The 14,258-nt window shown below is 37.9% G+C and overlaps 1 protein-coding gene and 1 long non-coding RNA gene across 5 annotated transcripts in view; one reads left to right on the plus strand and one right to left on the minus strand.

Annotated features, from left to right (window-relative positions):
- LOC6616912 (casein kinase I) overlaps window positions 1-14,258 on the minus strand; it is a 29,699-nt gene that overhangs the window by 14,922 nt on the left and 519 nt on the right. The window contains exons 2-3 of one of the 3 annotated variants that reach the window (XM_032722674.1): window positions 12,636-13,634; window positions 5,232-5,559 (exon numbers count right to left, since the gene is read on the minus strand). The gene's annotated coding sequence lies outside the window, so the exon portion shown is untranslated. Of the gene's footprint in view, window positions 1-5,231; window positions 5,560-6,635; window positions 6,756-12,635; window positions 13,635-14,258 lie in introns of those variants that run through there. The other 2 variants (XM_032722675.1, XM_032722676.1) reach the window with 2 other exon arrangements.
- Window positions 10,963-11,564, plus strand: LOC116801678. 2 transcript variants are annotated; one of them, XR_004362163.1, is made up of 3 exons: window positions 10,963-11,185; window positions 11,254-11,417; window positions 11,477-11,564. It is a non-coding gene; the product is annotated as an uncharacterized LOC116801678 (long non-coding RNA). The 2 variants fall into 2 exon arrangements; XR_004362162.1 differs by having other exon boundaries at window positions 11,254-11,421; window positions 11,477-11,562.

Consider the following 14,258-nt stretch of genomic DNA (forward strand, 5'->3'; position numbering starts at 1 on the left):
TCTAGTTGGTTGGCTTTCCTAGGGTATTTCATTGCCTCGGCAAGTCCCATTTTTCATGCTTTTCTTGTTAATGCTTTGACTGTATTATGGCTTAATATCCTGGGGGTAAAACTGGTTCATACACACACCAATATCTGTATCTCTGTGTACATATGGACGGGAATTAACGTATAAATGGCTGAATGTCCACCGATCGATCTCCGTTTGACTCTACTTCTTCGGTGTTTCTGGCTCCCCACTTAAACCCATTTGTATTTGGTTGGACTCCGCGTACTGTTTTTTTTTTTTCTTTTTTGTTTTTATTACTTTTTGGTGTCGGTTTGGTTTCTTAGCTTTCTACGCCTTTTGCTTCTGGCCTGGTATGAAAACGGGTTCGCATTTTGTCGCTCCCGGTTGTTCTTAAAGATAGCCTGTTTTTTCATGAATCAGAATGTAACAATGGCTCTTAGCTGGATATTGCACCTGGGGTTTTACACAAGGTTTCCGAATGGCCATGGGTTAAAAAGTAAGCACAACACTCGCTTATTGAAATTATGTATTCAAGATTTAAAATTATTCCAAGACTGTAAGATGTAGTCGTACGGCATAATTGTTGTTAGAATTGGTCAAAATATCTGAGTTTTTAAAGACCACCAAGGGAACTGTTATAAACAATTTATTTTCATTAATGAAAGTTGGGAGCGAAAGTTCGCATTTCTGTGTGATAAAACAGTGTGACATAACATTCAACAAATTCACACTTGTTGCAAAACCAAATGGGTTTCCTGATTAATAAAACGACAATAAACCCGTTTTTAAGAAAAGTGATAGAGAAAATAAAAAAAAAACACACATGTTCCTAATATTCTATATTTTGTTTGTTGCGTTTGAAAGCAGGGAAAAACAAAATCGATAATTAAAAATAAACCAAACGCTATAAATAAAATTATGCTCAAGGTGGGTTGACCAAACTCACTCATCAACACTACCACACGGAAAGGCATGTGTGTGTGTGTGCAAGACAATTTTATCTGTAGCTGTGTGTAGCTCATAAATAAATCAAGTGTAAATTGAACACAAATCCGAATATAAGAAGAAAGGGCGAGGAAAGGAGAGAATTGGAGCAGAGGACAGCGAATAGGAAAAATAGAGAACTAGCGTTGATGACGGCAATAGTAAAAACAGCAAAAAGCGGAAAATCCCAATTAGAATCCACAACATTAGTGACAACAATCACAACACAGAAAAAAAAAGGTGGGAACAATGTGCATGTTCTATAAGTTTAAAACACATTTGAATTTACAAAAATCAAAATATTTAAAAAACCTTTTTTAGCTCTAAAAGTTGAATATGAACTAATATAATGTATACAAAATTCCTATTGCTATACAGGTTTGCCTTTGTTACTGTGTATCCCTGCCCGAAACAGCAAGATGAAACCGCAAAAGAATTCCTCCTAATTGGACGGAATATTGATTGGAAATCAAGGTGACACAGTGATTTCTAAACTGTGACTAACTCATATAATTGCAAATTTAATTAAAGCCCAAAAAACCAACTTATACAGGAAGCCCCATAAAGCCCATAGGTGGTCACCAAAAATGAGGGAAATTACCTAAGCAATCAAAGAAAACAAACGGCGCTTAAAATAAACAATGATAAGGAAACTCGAGTGATAAGTGCGTGTGTCTATACTTGTTACTTGTGTGTTTGTTGGGTGACTTATCAGCTGGAGATTTGTGAGTTGTTTGTATGTATTTCACTTTTTTCCTCTTGAAGTGCATTACAATATATTTGTTGCTAAAATTTCTATTTATAAAAAGAAACAATTTCATTACAGTTTCCAGAACGAACAATTGAATTCCAATTATGCAAATCAATTGAAAGGCTAACATACAAACATCTGCAACGGTTATGCCGTTGAATATTGTATTTATATTTAGATAAAAATTAGGGTTTCAACTTTGTTCGATTTATATTTCAGTGTTTAAAAAAATTTTTTTTTTTAATTATCATCTAATTTTTTATCATTTTCCAGTTTTGCCAGTGGCCAATTTAACTCCTTACATCAGAATCATTTATCAAATAATATTGGAAGTGTACATTAATTGCCGATGTGGATAAGTCAGCTCAATTGACAATATGCTATTAATGTGATTTTTGTTGTTGGCAATCAAGTCGTAATTGAATTGCTATTACGCCCAGCATAACGACATAGCGTAACATGTCAATATCCGTTTTCATTGGCATTTGACGCTTTGACAGGCAAAGTGGCAGTCTGAAGCACAACAAATACATACAACTAAAACTTAATACAATGGCTGCAGCATTCGCATATATTCACGAAACATAAATGAGCGCACAGTGGCGCTTTCTTCTTCTAGGTCTCCCCTCTGCCATTCTCTCCATGCATCACACCAAATGACCTATCACACTGATAACCGGAGAGAGCGCGAGAGCCTTGCACACATACACACACACAGATCAAAACCACTCGAGAGCCCCCACACACATACACACCAAAGTTGGCTAGATAAGCGCGCCTTGATTAGCAGCGACGTCAGACAATAGCGAGTCGAAATGAACGAGTGACAAGTGTGTAAAAGGAGAGTGGGAAGTAGGCGCTGCACATCTAAAAATGCGAGGTCAGCTCAAATGGGGAGGCAGGGAAAACGGGAAAGAGATGGAAATAGTTACGAATAGAGAGATGCAGGCGCCACTGCACCTTGCACAGTGGGCGGCATCACGGAATTAATTAATTTTTTAAGTCAGAGCTCTGTGTCTTTGATGTGCATAACCAATTATCTGTCTATGCCAATAGTTATAGTTACTAACGCTTACCAACACTTAAGTTGTTGGATTCGATTAGTTACGGATGTCATTCTAGATCATTATGAACAGCTGAGTATATGTAGCTAGGACTGTCTGTCCTTCCGTCCGGCCGTTTCTAAGCCAACTAGTATATTAGCTGTAAACCTATCTGCATAGAACTTCTCAAGTCTTCATTTTATAAGTCAGAACGGGGCGGAACGTTGTTTTTGATCATAAAAATTATTATTATTATATTTTATATCATAAATGCAAGGGTATACTAGCTTCGGCTCGACGAAGTAAGTTTTCTTGTTTTATTGTTTATTTGCCAATGTACCCCCCTGCTGCGTTCAATTTAGGGCTGGGCTAGCACGTCACCCATCCCACTTCCACATCCAAAGCAGAGACAACAATTCCATTGACGACGTAGTCTATCAACGCCACAGCCTCTAACTGAAATTGCACAATGATGTCCGTTACGTTTGTGTGTATGTGAGTGGATGTGTGTATGTATTTATGGGGGCGCCTCAATGGCCGATTGACCTTTGCATGTTAGATTAACATTGAATATGAAATCGAATACACCACACTCCCCTCCCTCCCACCTACTCACACATATCCTGTTTGTGGGGCATCTGCCCCGTGTATCGGCCTGTGAGCTTCTGTGGCGAGTGCTTTAATTAGTTTAGCCTCAGCTGGAACACGTACAAAAGCCAAGAGCTATGCAAATGGGTTCTACAGAGGTCAAATGGTATCCACTTTCTCTGGTAAGCATAGAAGCTAGCAACAAAATCAACTGTTTAAACAACATATTCGGGTTGAATAATAGCACAAAAGATGTAATATGCGATTGATTTCTTGTGAAATTTATTTGTACGCATTTATTCCCGCTTTTCGTACAAATTTTTTTAATCGCCCCAATGAATTGGCTTTCCCCAATTAATTTCGCCAAAGGCTTAAGGCGATCCTCTTTCCAATATACGCAATACATTTGCTTTTACCTTAAGCTCTCTTAATGTTATTTACTTAAGTGCAAGTGATTTTTCTGTCACTTTACGATGAGGAAATGTAAAACATTCTGGTTTAAAGAATATTAAGTTTATTAATTTCCTATTAAAGCATTGCTTAAAAACCCCAAGCTATTTTTAACGTAGAGGCAACAACGTGAATTAATACTTAATAAAAAATTGTAACAGAATCTTATCTATAATTTGTACATTATAGCGAAAATATAAAAACCAACCTGATCCGACGGTTATTATCTACACCTCAACCGTATGGAAATTGCCGGTAATTTGCTTTCTAGTTTTTTCTTCCGGCATGCCTCAACCTTTCGGATTATTTAGAAGGGGTGAGAGTGACCCCGAGATAACCCCAATCCCAGTGATTCTCCTTCACCCGGACAGCCCCCTACGTCATTTACGCTTGATTCCTTCCTTCCGCCTTTGGTGGTCGTTTGGGAATTGACGTGGGCGTGGCTTTTCGACATTGAAAAACCTCACGTGCGTTTGCGTTGCCAACAGAAGTTTTGTTTCCTTCGGTTTTTATTTTTACTGTTTTTTTTTTTTTTTTTTTTTTGGTGCAATGTTTGCAGCTTCTTGGCGAGTTCAATGTCGTGGCCAATGCAATTTGAGCAATGGCATTTTCACGTTTTTTCTTATTTATCTTTAATCGGCAGGTCTGTCAGTCGATTGCCGAATTGAAGGCCGGGAAAAGTCAATACAGTGCGGCCCTGTATAATAACCATCAGCTAAATTCGGCGTTAAAGACTTTCGCACTTTCTCATCGACTGCGTATCATCAATAAGTAAGAAACGTAGGTTATCTAACATATTTTTGCTACGCACATAAACTTTAGACTTAATTAAGTAATGGAAATTCAAAGTTATAACAGAGTGGAAAATATTCATCTCAGTTTGCAAATAATTGCTTTTCAAATATGGCTCTTTATTTTATTTATTTACGGACTTGCTAAAACGGATGGCGAATAAACAAATACAGATTTGCTAGCATAAGCGTTAAAGTTGATTATTAAGTAACACAGCTGACAGTTTGAATCTTCTCTTTTACTGATATGAAAATAAAGTTAGATCTATGTCTACATATATTGCTTTCTTCGGGTACTGGTTCGGTTCATCGGTTCAGCGACGTTTTCTGAGAGCAATATCTGATTATCACTGAATAAGTTGTACTGATGCCCACGTACTTATAATAGGCCACACAACTTTTAAAATACTCTGGTTACTGACAGTATTTCCTACGATAAACAAGATTGTGGTCACACTGCTGCAGTGTATCTGAAATAGTTTCCCACAACCCTTCTGTTGCATGTCATTCGAAACTGAGCCCTTAACATGTGTTTAACACAAGTGGACGATGTTTGGCAGACTCAGCAAGGAACAAACGAAAAAGTAATAAAAAATAAAATATATGAAAACTAACCCGGTGGACTCCGTGGAACGGTACTTTCAGTGGGAACGAGATGGCGAGAAGGGCCTCATGCATGGAATCCCGTGAAAGACGAAGAAGCAGAGCGTCGCGGGGGATCGCCGACGCCCAATGACTGTAAAACTGCAAGCAGCTGTTGTTGACTTTGAGGCCGTTCACTCTTCGTTGTTGTGTTTGTTGTATTTGTTGCTGCTGCTGTTGATTTAATGCTGTTGCGTTTGAGAACGTGTTTTAATTTTTATTGCCTTTGTTATAATTGTTTAGTTGGCAGCTTGGCTTGGATTTTTCACAATTTTAGCACTTTTATTGCACATCTGGTTGCCTTGAAAATTAACAAATAAACATTAATTTTATTTTGGCTTTGCAACCATATTTTTCAATAATTTTTCAGCTTTCTTCTCTTTACACTCTACACATTTCGGTATCAAAATTTTTATTACAAGTATTTTTGTGTTTGCTCATTTCGTACTATTATTAAATCCCAACTGGAAAATGTTTTTAATTTGCCATATCCGCTGCGCTTTGTCTTTCTATATGCATGTGTGTGCGATCGGGAAAGGGAGAGAAGTATGAAAGGAAGGGAACGATCAGAAAATATGCAGCAATGTATGAGAAATCCGCTCAGCTTTCGCCACATTACGAAATTAATGCCAAGCCGGAGACCCAAGCGCCCCCAACAAACTGATTTTAAACACTTTTTTGTTTAGTTACTTTTCTTTTGCAGGTCAAAAGTCTGAAAACAAAGGAGTGCGAGAGGGAGAGAGTGAGAGAGAAAGAGGGAGAAGGCCGCAGCAGATACAGATACCAAAAAGGCAGGCAAAATAAATTGTGGAAAAAAGTCATAAATAACTCGAAAAACCAGTTTATGTTGCCGGTGTACAAACAGGCAGCTCCAAAGCAGCAAAAGAAACAGCAACAGTAAACAAAGTGTGCAGCAAAACGAAGAAAAGTGCGAGCGAGCTAAGAATAGTACTGAACGAAAAAAAACATTAACAGGAAGGGGGAAAACCAAACTCGTTAAAGCTGTGCAGGAGATGGAAAAATAAAGCACAGACAGCTGACTCAAAAAACTAGAAGATACACAAACACACACATACATAACAGAGCGAGAAGAGAGGATAGATAATTTTCCAGTTGTGGGCAGACTGTCAAGTCAAAGAAGATTGAGATAAGAGGTGTTTAGCAACAGTTTGACAGCCACAACTCTTTTCTGTTATGTTCCAGGCCATTATTTATTTTATTCTCCAACTTTTGACACACACTCACGCATCAGAGCGCAACAAGAGCGAATAAAAAACGTGGCTACACTGCATTGAAATTTATTTCGAAAGGAAACTGGAGCAAACACAATTTATTCAACGTCACAGCGATAAAGCGATTAACGCGTATAACACACACCACAAGTTCTCACAAGTATATGTACTGCACACCCGCAGCGCACCGTCAGATTTGCGAGAGAGCTGCGATTGCGAAAACAATGATACGGCGGAGGAGGAGACGGAATGACAACTGCCGCGCCGAGCGATCGAAAATCAAGTGAGCTCCGGCGCAAAGAACACACGATGCCGAAGCCAGCGGAAGAGAAGGAGAGAGCGTAAAATTAAACACACACGTAGAGAAATTATGGTAGATCATGAAGATCAATTGAGAGATTATAACATTCTCAGTAACAAAGTAAATGGATTCTTTTCTTTTGTAATCGGTTGTATGAAATGAAAATATTCATTTTTATTTGAAAGGTTCATAAGCTTCTGATTAGTACCTTGACTACGTTATTAGGCTGAATTTTTCTCTGTGTTGGGAGAAGAGAGATACAAAAGCTTGTGATTGAGAGAGCGGACTAAAACACTTGTGAGCGTGTGAAAATGCGGCAATTGAGCAGTTTGTATTTGTATGTAATTATTGTTCATGCCGCTGCTGGTTGATGTTGTTGTTTCTGTTCTTGTCCCTGTACAGGGAGAAAAGCAACAACAACAGCCAGCTGCGAGAGCGAGCGACAAACTGATAATGACGTGCGACAGAGACAGATAGCGTTCATGCGTCAGAGGCCGAGAAACTATCGCGAGCAAACTCGTTACACAAACAAAACGCACCTGTCAAACACACAGAGACCCCAAAATGAGTTGGAGAATTGAGCACGGCGAACAGAGAACGAAAATCGGAATAAGTGAACCAAGCCGGTAAGAGAGGGTATGGTCTCCGGCTTTGGCTCAATGGGATTTCTTTGAAGCGCAGTCGCAACTGTGAAGTTTTTTACCATCGAGAGCGAGTCAGAGAAAAGGGGTGTGAGTGAGGGAGTGACTCATACAGCAGTGCCATGCCTGAACAGCGATAAGCTGTATGCCTGGCTGCCGTAACAGAGTCTGTTAGCAGAAGTCGCCTGAAATAGCCACAGTGGACTCGATAAGGTTGAACGCATTTATCCATGTAAATTCGTTTATATCATATCTACACATCGTATTAACGAACTAGTTATTTCTTAATAATTAGCATTACATTTCAACATAACATCTCCAAAATTTAAAGGAAACGCTCTAAAAATCTGGAAAAACCAATTACAGATTTATTTTTAAAGCGTACACGAGTAAACGTACACCACTATCTTGCTATACTAGATATCGATTCCGCCGCCGGTAATAATTAAATGATTAAATATTTAGTTAAGGCTCTCAAGAGACTTAACCTTCAATCAAATAATTTTCTTTAAACTGCATGTCGATATACCCAGCTGGTGGTGTAATTATCAAAATGAAACTGCAAAAACAAAACTCGAGCAACAACATCGACTTTGGGTTAATTGAGCTCCCTCTCTCCGATTCTTTGTCTCGCTCAGAGGTTGCTGCAGTTGATATGCGACAACGCATTTGACCCCAATTGCAGAGGAGCGACAGAGGCGGCGATAGCTGGGGATGTCTGTAAAATTAACAGTGCGTTTCTGTGAGTTTTACTGTTGCTTTTGGATTTCTTTTGGTGTCCAGCAATTAATTAATTAAAATGTAATTTATGTTTGCTGTTTCAACGACATTTATTTGTTTTCGAAAATTAAAAACAATTATGAGTGGAAACCCAAGAGGCGAATACAAGAACAAAATCAATGGCACAAGGAAAAACCAGTTGGTGCTTAATTATCAGTAGACATGAGTGTAAAGTAGACGAATTACACACATGACTGACAATCTTGCGGCGAAGGAGAAGGACAAAGAGAGAGGGGAAAAGAGTTCAAAGCCACCTCTTAGAGTTCATTGAAAATGACTGAAATCATTCTTTGACACACATCTTACTGTGGTAAATACCTACAGCACAGAAAATTATTACGTGTACGGGATTTTGACTGCAGAACATCAGTTTCAGTTTCGAAGTTTTAATTGATGAATATTAAAAAATTAAATACTTTTATAAATACAAATATGAACCTTATTCGGAATACTTGTATATTCAAATATAGATATACCTTTTAATATTACGAAGACTATGAGTACACAAAAGTTTCCATTCGTTATACCCCCAGACACTTGACAAATACTCGGCAAGAATCACAGAACAGAACGCAATGAGAGTGGTGGAGACAAAAGGAACTCAAACAAAACCCAGACTTGACCTGAGCATCTTTCTAGGCTCCTCTCCAAAGCCACGTCTAATCTGTTTGTCCGCTTTTCCTTCCACCCTAGGAATTCCACGACTCCAGACACCGCGATATATACAGAGATGAAAAATTAACGCAAGTAGAAAGGGAGAGGGGCGGAGATTCAAGGGGTGGCACCGAGGAAGATAAAAGCGAACTTAAGCCAGCTGAGTTAGTTGAACAGCACTTGTCCCTTTTCATTTTCTTCATGGTGCTGCTCTTGAAATTTCAAGAGCTGGAGCAAGAAATTTGACAAGAATTTGTAGGGTTTTATTTTAAAAGACTTTTTAATCGTATTATAAAGTTTAGACTGCAATCAAAGATCGCATTTGCTTGTTTTTTTTTACTCTGTTTATATCGAGTTTTTAAACCGTGTGTGCTTTTGTGCAACTTTAATCTTTACCCCTTTTGTCATAATTTAAAAAATCCCTGTAATCTACCATCTGACAATTACTTGATGATTCATTGACAAAGGCTTAAAACGCTCCAACCGCAAGTCTGGGAAAAATAAAAAAGGAAAAAGAGGCACCGTTAAAGCTTAGTGTCAGCTGTTTGTATGTGAAATCCTATCGATTTGTTTGACAGGCTTTTACTTTCGCCCACGTGCACTCCCTCACCTTTCATTTCCCTCGTTTCCCTTACGGAAATCGAGAATCTAATTTAATTAGAAGAAATTTTCGCAATATTGGTTTTTCTGTTTTCCTGCTTTTTGCTGACGTTGCTCTTCATGCATTTCAGTAGTAGTTTTTTTTTCTTGTTTTAGCATTCATCTAAGACACAGGTAAACCAGCCAAGTGAAAAGCATTTCCTTGAGCACAACAAAAGAGAGTTACTACAGCTTCATCTGATATTTTTTTATAAGTCTTTAACAGAGCTTACGATTATTTTAATAGTTGATAAGTGAAATTAAAAAACACTTAGCACTTACGTTAATGAAGTACACTAATCTAATTATTTATCATTTTGGTTATTTCGATACTCTTATAAAATATTTAAGGGAAATGTGATAAAACAAAGTCTGAAATTAAACCGGTTTTTATTAATTACTAAAAGAAATTAATTTGTAAAGGCTATAGACTATTTAATTTTGTACCACCCAGTTTTCTTTCACTATGAGCAATATGTGCGGGCTTTTCAATAGCTCACAGGGAGAGAGAGAAAGAGAAAGAGAAAGAGAGAGAGCGAGAGAGAATGAAACACCCCCCCGCAGTCTCAACCACTCACTCACTTGTGGAGCAAAATACATAAAAACAAAAACCAAGCGATTGACAGTCGACAACTGCCTAATGACGTCACCTGTAAATAGTGCGTGATGTGTGTGTGCAAATGTTTGGTCACTTGTGCTTTGCTTTTTTACTTCGCCGTGTTCGCCTTTACATTCACAATAATTCTGCTAAATCCGCAATTTGTCCTTGCTTTTATGGGGCACCACAGCTGCCGCTCACTGGTCACCCAGTCCATCGCCATTATCCTCTTGCTTTCGTTCGCTTTTCATCAGCGTTTTTCTTGTATTATTATTGGAGCTACTTTTCGCCACACGCAACTCGCTTTCTTTCTTTTTGCTGTTCTACAGTAAAGCTACCCTAGATTAAACTCTAAAATAAATCGTAAAATGATTTCAGAGGTAGGTTTCTAAAGTAAAAAAGTAAAAAAAAAGTAAAGAACAAAAAAAAAAAAAAAAAAAAAAAAAAAAAAAAAAAAAAAAAAAACTAGAGATTCTTTTCCCCGTAATTTCTACTATAAGGCTGACTAATTTAAAAATATATGTTACCTATTTCAGCGTAGATATGGACTGGAAGGCGTCCTTATTTTAATTTTAAATCATGTTTAAAAAAATGTTGATACTAAACCAACAACGCTAGTTTGTGCTGTACGAATGACTGGTGGAAAGACTGGCGTGGCCTACGTTATGTTGGTTGTGTTCTCGTTTTTAGCTGAGAATTTAGGTTATCCCCGTCGCCCCTGCACCGTTCACTTGTCATAACAGCTCGGCTATTAAATAATAAATAGTAATACAAAAAGTTTATTTTTTATTACATTCGCTGTCTCCAACTAAAATGTGTGGAAATGTGAATATCTAGATGGGTGTGAGTAAGTTTGTTTTGTTGGCTAGCAACAAAATTACGTTAGTCTAGCAGGGTTAGTTGCTTTCCGTTTTCTTGTATTATGCACCGCCGGTGGAGTGGAAAATAAATGTTGTAACATGATTTCTGTTTAGCTTTTTCATACATTTCGTTGAGTAAACGTTGAAGAGAAAAGGCTCAATCACCACCAGTTGTTACTTAACCTAAATCTATTAAAACGGGTCATCAAACAGTTTTTTAAGGTTCGTAGGACCAGAATCTACGTCTTCTGACTTCCTAGTTCACCATTTCTCATATACCTAACTCCCAGAGGTCAACTAGTAAATCCCCGATAAAGTGCACCCTGAAGTCCCCGTTTCGTAGCCATCATGATGAGCGACAAGCAAACAAGTGCTTTGTGTGAGTAAATATAGCTGGAAGACCCGAAAATGCAGACAGCAAACATTGGGAAGACCCAATGGCAAACATATGCGCGTATGTATGTACATACATATGTATAAAGAACTATAAAAAACCAAAACATATATACACAGACACAGGAAGACTTGGGCCGGACAAGAACCTAGAAATGTCAATAAGCGAACACGAGGTAAAATCGTCAGCAACGAAAGCTTTGAACCCACATTCAAGGCTAAAACGGCGGCTCTTCCGTCGGCCTGACACAAGGAGGCCGATCAACTAAAATACCTATAAAATATTTACAATGTGCGTGAGTTGTGTGCACTTCGTTTCCCGCTCTCCTACACAAAGACCGGTGCTATCTATCACGCACCCACATATGTATGTGGGTATTATGTATTGCATTGGAAACCCATTTCATTCACCCATGGTTCTTCTTCTTAGTTTGGCTGGCGTGCCAGAGGCGAGAAAACGCAGACGCCATAAGCCAAAAGCAACAAAAACACTTGCGAAAATAAAATAAAATCAAACACACAAGTTTAAATAGAAACATCTCTTTGCTAAAAATAAAATCGTTTGGGAAAAAAGGCAGCTACAACTAAATCTGTTGCTTGAACTTTTGACAGTGTACAGTATTCGCTAGGAAATTAAAAGGAATTAGCTTTAAGGAAATTGATTTATGTTTATGTTGAACGTTAGAGATAAACGAAATAAAATTATTTAAAACCAGACTTATTTTCGTTAATAATTTTAAAAGTTTTATAAGTGGAAAAAGCTAGTTTTATTGGTTGACTAAACCAACAAAATCAAAAGTTTTTAGTTTTAAAACCTGCAAACACGCGTTTACCGACACATTCATAATCTTATCGCTATCAAAATATCCAACCGCTTCTACGCCTGATAACAGTGTACTATAGTACCGAATATGGAACATTTGTGAGAACAGGCGTCGCTTCCGTAGATAGAGGCAATGGTTTTCTAGCACGGCTTATTAATGCAAAATTATAAAAAATGTTGTAACATGTCGCAAGCCTATGGTCTCCACTCAAAATTTAGAGTACCGCTTGGACTTGGAAGGTAAAGCTCTGGGGCGCACAAAAGATTCAGATTCAAAAGCAGGGTTAAAGCCAGAGGGATAGATTCGCGTATCTTGATTTTCGATTGACAATAGAAAACCAAGAATGGGTTTCAATGCTGTAGCCAAAAGCAATGCCAACATAAACGGTAGGATTAATTTTTAATTTTTATGCATTTGGAGGATAATCGATATACAATGAGACAATCATAACTCACCTTGCTTGCCGTTCTCGTCGCTGCATTTCGCCTAGCTAATCTCGCTTGAATTTTGATCGCTTTTCCGTAATTTTGATAATGATTTTTTATCGGCTGCCGCTGCTGCTTTTGTTTTTGTTTCTAACGTTGCTGACAGGCAATTGGTTTGATCCGAAATGCTGACTCTGTTTGACGAACAAACTGGAGGATCTGCAGGATCTGTGGGATGCGTGCGAATTAAGCGAATTATCCTCACCGCCCACACTCACACGCATTCGAGCACTCACTCGCACTCACTTAGCGTCCGCGCATGTCGCGCATGCGAACAACACACACGGGAGATCCGTCGCTCTCTTTTGCTCTTTCCCCCGCTGGACGACAGGTGTGTGTACAGAGATTGCCTCTCTCCCTCTGTTCCCTAGCTTACAGTTATTCCAGTTGTTCCTTTTCCTTCTCTTTCAGCTGTTGTTGTTGTTGTTGCTATGGGGCGTCGTTGTTTGACATCAAGTATGAAATTTGAGCAGCATCTCCTTGAAATTTTAGCTTTAGTGCTATACTTTCCGAATTTATTTTATGTTTTTGGTGAGCTGTGTTGTGGTAGTTTAGTTGTGTTCATATGTCAAAAGGCGGGCTATTTGTCGTAGGACTATTTTCCTATTATTAATCGGCTTCAGTTTCCAGTGAAAATTAGCCAAGGCGAGTGTGTTATGTTGTTAAGAATTAAGGAAAACAGCCTCGTGCTACGCTGAACAACTATGTAAACAAATAATTTTGGCTAAACAATTTGACAAACACACTTTCGCACATTTTATCCAACAATTTTTGTGACAACAAATCTGAATCTCCGAATTCATTCAGATTGTTGCTATGATTTTTTTCCTCCCAGTTTTTGATGACATTTTAGGCAAAAGTGACTATGCTGCTGTTTAAATATGTAGTTAAATTTCAGTTAAGGTAAATTTAACCGGTCAGTATCACGCCTAATCTTTTAATGCTCACGATCGTGGAAATCAAAGCAATCTGAAAAATAAGAAGTTAAAAATGACAAGTTAAATCAATCGTCAGAAAAGTAAAGCGCTGAATAAAATAAATTGTATTCGTAAAGGTCAGTTTTAATTCCAAGCTTTGTTTTGACTTGGCATGATCGAAATATCATACAATATCATACAAAATATAAAAAACTCGTATTACCGACGATTTAAACATTTTTCATTCTGTATGGATAATAAAAATAGTAAATAGACTAATGAATGTAAGAAACTGCGGTATTTCTTTTGGTATGTTAGGCCAACCATGCTGGTCACACTGAAAGCACTGATGAGAGCGCTAACTAACTTTGTTTTTTTTTTTTCAATTGATTTTCATTTAATTTCCTAAGTGTTACTATTGACTAACATAAAACTTTTAAAGTCATCGTCCTAGAAATGAAAGTTATTCTCTTCTAAATGGTACTGAATTAAAATTTAGAAAATTACAGAAAATTAGGCCAATTAGCTGCCGCGGCCACCGCGCCGTGTAAAATGTTGGAAAAATGTCTGGGGCCGCAAGGTCGAAGTAAATATTTCCGTACGTGATTTCGTTTATTTTTATAAATTTTCAAGTTTTGTTATTCGATGCAAAAAATGAGCCAAGGCGGCGATGGCC

This window comes from Drosophila sechellia, chromosome 3R (genome assembly GCF_004382195.2).
Source record: "Drosophila sechellia strain sech25 chromosome 3R, ASM438219v1, whole genome shotgun sequence".
NCBI classification, from domain to species: domain Eukaryota; kingdom Metazoa; phylum Arthropoda; class Insecta; order Diptera; family Drosophilidae; genus Drosophila; species Drosophila sechellia.